The sequence below is a fragment of the Geospiza fortis genome, unplaced genomic scaffold (genome assembly GCF_000277835.1).
Source record: "Geospiza fortis unplaced genomic scaffold, GeoFor_1.0 scaffold31, whole genome shotgun sequence".
Taxonomy (NCBI): domain Eukaryota; kingdom Metazoa; phylum Chordata; class Aves; order Passeriformes; family Thraupidae; genus Geospiza; species Geospiza fortis.
The window spans coordinates 118,835-124,618 of NW_005054483.1; positions in this window are offsets into that span (position 1 = coordinate 118,835).

A 5,784-nucleotide genomic window follows, 5' to 3' on the forward strand; every position below is an offset into this window, starting at 1 on the left:
CACAAGTGGCTCCCCTCCCCCTTACGTGTCCCCCCGCGGGTCTCCCTGCCGGCGGGACACGGCTCCGCATTCCCGTTAATTTATCCGTCTCCTCGTTCCCGTTAATTTATCCGTCTCCTCATTCCCGTTAATTTATCCGCTGCTCCCGGGGTGTGTCTCATCAGCCGGCCCTGCCCCCTCGCTCTCCATCCCTGCCCCGCTCCTGCCTTTGCTCCTCGTTCCCCAAATCCCGGGTTTGGGGCTGCTCTGGTGTGACCGTGTTCACAGGGGGTTCAGATTGGGGAAGAGATGAGGATCTGACTCCGTGTTACAGAAGGCTTGATTTATTATTTTATGATATATATTGCATTAAATCTATACTAAAAGAATAGAAGAAAAGGTTTCATCAGAAGGCTGGCTAAGAATACAATAGCAAAGATTGATAACAAAGCTTCTGTCTGGGACAGAGAATCCGAGCCAGCTGACTGTATTGGCCATTAATTAGAAACAACCACATGAGACCAATCACAGATGCACCTGTTGCATTCCACAGCAGCAGATAACCATTGTTTACATTTTGTTCCTGAGGCCTCTCAGCTTCTCAGGAGGAAAAACCCTAAGGAAAGGATTTTCCATAAAAGATGTTTGCGACACTCTGGGGCTGGGCACCAGCTGGAATTGGGATCCATCCCCTCTCCTGCGGCTCACTCCCGCAGCTGGGCATGCAGGCAGGCTCTGGTTGTACAGAACAGCTCCCAGCCCCACTCTGGGACATCTCAGCCATGCCCAGGACCATTTTCCTCATCTCCCATCAGCCAAATCCCAGAGTTTCCCCAAAAATTCTCTCTGGGAGCTGCTGTTTCCGCCTGAATTCCACGTGCTGGCGTTTCCCTCTCCACCCCCCCAGCTCGGATGGGCCCTCCAGCCCCTCGGATGAGCTGTCAGATGAGAGCAAATTGCATTCCCAGGCTCTCATGCAGCATAATTGCTTGACAGGAACCATCCCAGATAATTCAATTGTAGTCTCAGTTCGCTTTAATTTGGAGCCGTGACGAGGCTTTGCAAACCCAGCCAGCCCTGGTTTGTCTGGCTGCTGCTCCAGCTCCTCCTCGCTGGTGTTGGGAGCGCTTTAGCATAAGTAAATGAACATTAGAAACTTAATTGCAGCTGGGATGAGATGGGATTTTAATTGTGGGGGTATTAAAATCCCCACGCGTGCACGTGTGAAAAATTCCAGGGCGGGCAGGAGCAGGGAGGGATGGATCCAGCCCCCAGAAGGATCTGGAGGAGTCTCCTGCTGATGTTTTCGGGATGGGAGGCAGTGCAGGGGGCTGGGATGGGGCAGGATGGCTTTAGGGGCTGAGGCTGAGTGGGATGGGCAGGCTGAGCCCTCATTTGGGTTAATGCAGGCAAATCAGGGGTTCCTGAGTCAGGGCTCATCCCAGCTTCTCATCCCAGCTCTTCCCTGCCTTTCACCCTAGCCCAGCCTGCAGCACCCTAGCCTGTGCTGTCCCTGATCCCTCTCAGGTGTCCCTGTCCCCCCAGGTGTCCCTCTGCACACACGTGCCACCAACCTTGCACTAAAACCCCGGGGTCCCTCTGAGCTCTCACCAATGCCTTCACCTGTGCTGCTCCTGCCCTCTGGGGGAGGCCCAAAATCCCCTCCCCAGAGGTTTTGGGTGCTGGGGGGGGCACAGGGAGGTGTCACCATCCCCAGACCCCATCCAGAGGGAGCGGGGTCCTGCTGGCTCTGTGGGTTTGGGTTCTGAGCTGGTGTGGATTCCCAGGGGAGCAGCAGACAGGGGAAGGTGTTGGAGGGAGGAGGAAGGTGACCCCAGGGTGGTGCTCATCACTGGGGTGATGGGTGTTGTGTGGATCTGTGGTGGAAGGGACCAGGTCTCTCTTGGGGTCATTGTGGGTTTGCTCCCCGTGTCCCAAGCCCTCACCTTGGTGTCCCCAGTGGGGTCTCGCAGCTGCTGGCAGATTCCTGATGGATTTTGTGGCCAGGAGTGGAGGGAACAATGAACTGAGCAGTGCTGGGTGTGGGGTGGGCTCCCCTGTGGTGTCAGGGCCTCGCTGGGCTGCAGCCTCAGCCACAGAACCGTGGAATGGGTTGGGTGGGAAGGACCTCAAAGCTCATCCAGTGCCACCCCTGCCATGGCAGGGACACCTCCCACTGTCCCAGGTGCTCCAAACCCATCCAGATCCCTTGGGCACTGCCAGGGATCCAGGGGCAGCCCCAGCTGCTCTGGGAATTACATCCCTGCCCAATATCCCATTTAACTCTGCCCTCTTTCACTTTCAAGCCTCATCCTGTCTCACTCCCCCTTGGCCACACCTTTCTCCACTGAATTTTGGGCATCTGGAAGAAGCTAAATATTCCTACAGCCAACCTCTCCCTGCTCTCCAGCCTCCTCCTCCCCTCTCCCCTCGCTGTGGTGTCTCAGCCACAGGCACAGCACAATGGGATCGATTGTCCTGGACTTATCCCAAAGGAGCTCCGAGGAGCAGCTCCTTCCCTTCCACCCCAGTTCTTCAGGCTGCCACGTTATTCCCACCATTCCTCCTTATTTTTAAAATCTTCATTATTTAAACAAAACCCCACCCGCCAAACCAACAAATCTTATTTTTGTTGTTGTTGTTGTTGGTTGGGGTTTGGTTTTTTTTGACTCTGCCTTTGTGAAGGATATTTAATTGTTTTTCCTTTGGCCCAGTTTATAAACACCCAGCGCTCCAGCAGGGAGGGGATGCAGGAGAAGCTCTCCACAAGAGCTCTGATGGGAGCTCTGAAGGAGGGACAGGGTCCATCCAGAGCCGGGGCTGTTTCCAGCCGAGCCAGGCTTAGCTGGGCGCCGCCTTTGGGATGCAGGAGCCGCCCCCAGCCCCGGGGCTGCTCCTGGCCCAGCCCTGCCGCTCCATCCTCCCATCCCCTCCCCTCTGTTCCCAGAGCTCCCTGACTTTGCTGCTGCCCGAGGATTTTTCCAGCATTTTGGTGCTGGTGGGGTCACCACGTTTGGGGCTGGGCCGTGTGGGCTCTCCCAGAGGGGGAAGAGGTGGCCCCAAAGCTCTGTGTCCCCCTTTGGCTGCTGAAGGATGTTCCCTGCTCTGGTTTTTCCTTCTATTTCCCTTTCCCCACAAATTCCCAAACCCTCGCTGAGCCCTGACCAGGCAGTTTCTGGGAATGACGAGCTCAGAGTTCGGCCCCCGTGACTTTTGGCCGTGGCAGGAGCTGGGATGGTGCAGATTTGGGATGGATGGAGGCAGAATTGAATGTCTTGGAGGTGGAGGAGCTGCTCAGCCTTTCCTAGAGCATGGAGCTGTGGAATGGTTTGGGTTGGAAGGGACCTCAGACCCCATGGCAGGGACACTTCCACATCCCAGGCTGCTCCCAGCCCCTGGCCTTGGGCACTGCCGGGGCTCCAGGGACAGCCACAGCTGCTCTGGGCACCTGTGCCTGCCCTCACCAGGAAAAATTCCCTCCCAACGCCCAGTCCAACCCCTCCTGTGCCAATTTTAGGATTCTATGGAAGAGCTGGTGCCTGGAACTCGGCCTCTTTGGCTGTGTGAGGAGAAGGGCTCTGTGCTGAGCCCCTCTCTGCCCCCCAAGTGCCCTGGGTCAAGCCCTTCCTCCTTTCTTCACCCTTTATTTATTTTAAATTATTTTACTTTAATTGAATTTCTATGAATTTATTTAAATTTACTTGACTTTCTGTGAGTTTATTTGAATTTATTTATTTTTGTTGCCAACAGAAACTCTTGCTGGGGGGGAAGCTTGGTCAGCTGCGAGCGCTGCCTTTAATTTCAGGTCCCTGTAAATTCCCAAGTTCCATTGCCTTGTACATAAGGTATATATGGATATATATACATATCTCTATATGTATGTATATAGATATATACAGACCTCAATCTTGTACAGTTTCCAACTGAACTCGCTGGCCTGCTTCGTTTTCTCTGTGGTTTTTTGCAGAATGAGCTGATTTTCAGTTCCCCTTTTCCTCCCTCCACCCCCTTTTTTCTTTTTATAAATATATATATAAATATAAATATAAATATATATATATATTTGGAAAAAAAAACAAAAAACAAAAAAACAATAAAAAAAGGAATTTCTGAGAAAGGCACGATGGATTCTCCCCGCTGTAAATTTGTACAGGAACATTTCTAACGTTTTCTACACTTGAAGAAAGTAATTTCTAATTTCCGCTGTCTGGCTGGGTGCGAATCTCTGGGACCTGCAGACCTGGATAGCCATTTGTTCCCGTGGTTTCTCGTGCAGTGTTTGGTGAGGTGACAGTGTATGAATTATTTATGCCAATAAAAAGAAAGAAAAAAAAAAAACAAAAAAAACCAAAACACATTTGAAAAAACCTTGCCCTGTGCTGCTCTGTGTCCTCTCCTCGATTTTTATTCATGGTGGGGTTGGGATGAGTCCATCAGAGCTTTGGGAGCATCTCAGAGTGGTCCAGCCCTTCCAAATCCCTTTTTCCCTCCCAGCCCAGCCCTTTGGGGATTATAATTCCCACCCAGCACTTGCATGTGAGCTGCAGCAGCAAAGCAAACGTGGGGATTGGGCACGCAGATAGATTTCCACCCAGCTGTGCTCAGCAGAGGGGCTTGTGACAGTGGCCACAAGGGTTTTCAGGATGAGGGAAGAGACGTAGATCTGACTCCATATTTCAGAAGGCTTGATTTATTATTTTATGATATATACATATACTATAACTATACTAAAAGCAAAAAGAAGGAGAGGTTTCCAGAAGCTGCTAAGCTAAGAATAGAAAAGAAAGAATGATAACAAAAGCCGCTCTCTCAGACTCTGTTCGAGAGAGCTCAGTTCTGGATTGGCCATTAATTATAAACATCTAAGCTGGGCCAATCCAGACTGACCTGTTGCGCTCCACGGCAGCAGATAACCTATTGCTTACGTCTGTTTCTGAGGCCACAGCTTCTCGAAAGGAAAAATCCTAAAGAAAGGATTTTTCACAAAGAGATGTCTGCGGCATGGGCTGGGGTGGCTGAGCCCGGTGATGGAGCACTGGAGGCTCCTGGCATCTGCTGCTCCCTTTGTTTGCCTCTCCCACGCTGTTTTCCCGGGATGCCACCGTCCATCTGCCACGCAGCCCCTCGGGCTCGTGGGGGCACCCAGGGGAAGGAGCAGAAAATCACCCAGGGGAAGTTCACACGGATTTCCCCCCTCTCCTTCCCTCCTCGCCACGGCCCGAGCACTTGAAAGGTAAAATAATGACGGCTGGCCATTAATAAACCATGAACGCTCCACACTTCTCCCGTCGAGGGCTTTTCATCTTTCCAAGCCTGCAGGAGCTGGAACCAATTAAAGCAGGCTGAGCTGGGGCGGGGGCGGGGATGGAGCCAACCAGGGGGGTTTGAGGGGAAGGGGCTGCTCTGGTGGATTCTCCCAGCAGGAGAAATCAGGGATTTGGGGATGAAGAGGCGCCGCTCGAGGCCGCCCTCGCTGGGCTCACCGTGGTGGTGTCACCATCTCTTGGATGTGCAAGGAGCAGGGTGGTAAAAATGGAGGGCTGCACCAGTCTGGAGAGGAACTGGTTGGCACTGGGGTGGAACTGGGCAGCCATGGTGTGGAACTGGTTGGCACTGGGGTGGAACTGGGCAGCCATGGTGTGGAACTGGGCAGCACTGGTGTGGAACTTGTTGGCACTGGTGTGGAGCTGGGCAGCCCTGGGGTGTAACTGGGCAGCCCTGGGGTGGAACTGGTTGGCCCTGGTGTGGAACTGGGCAGCACTGGTGTGGAACTTGTTGGCACTGGTGTGGAACTGGGCAGCCCTG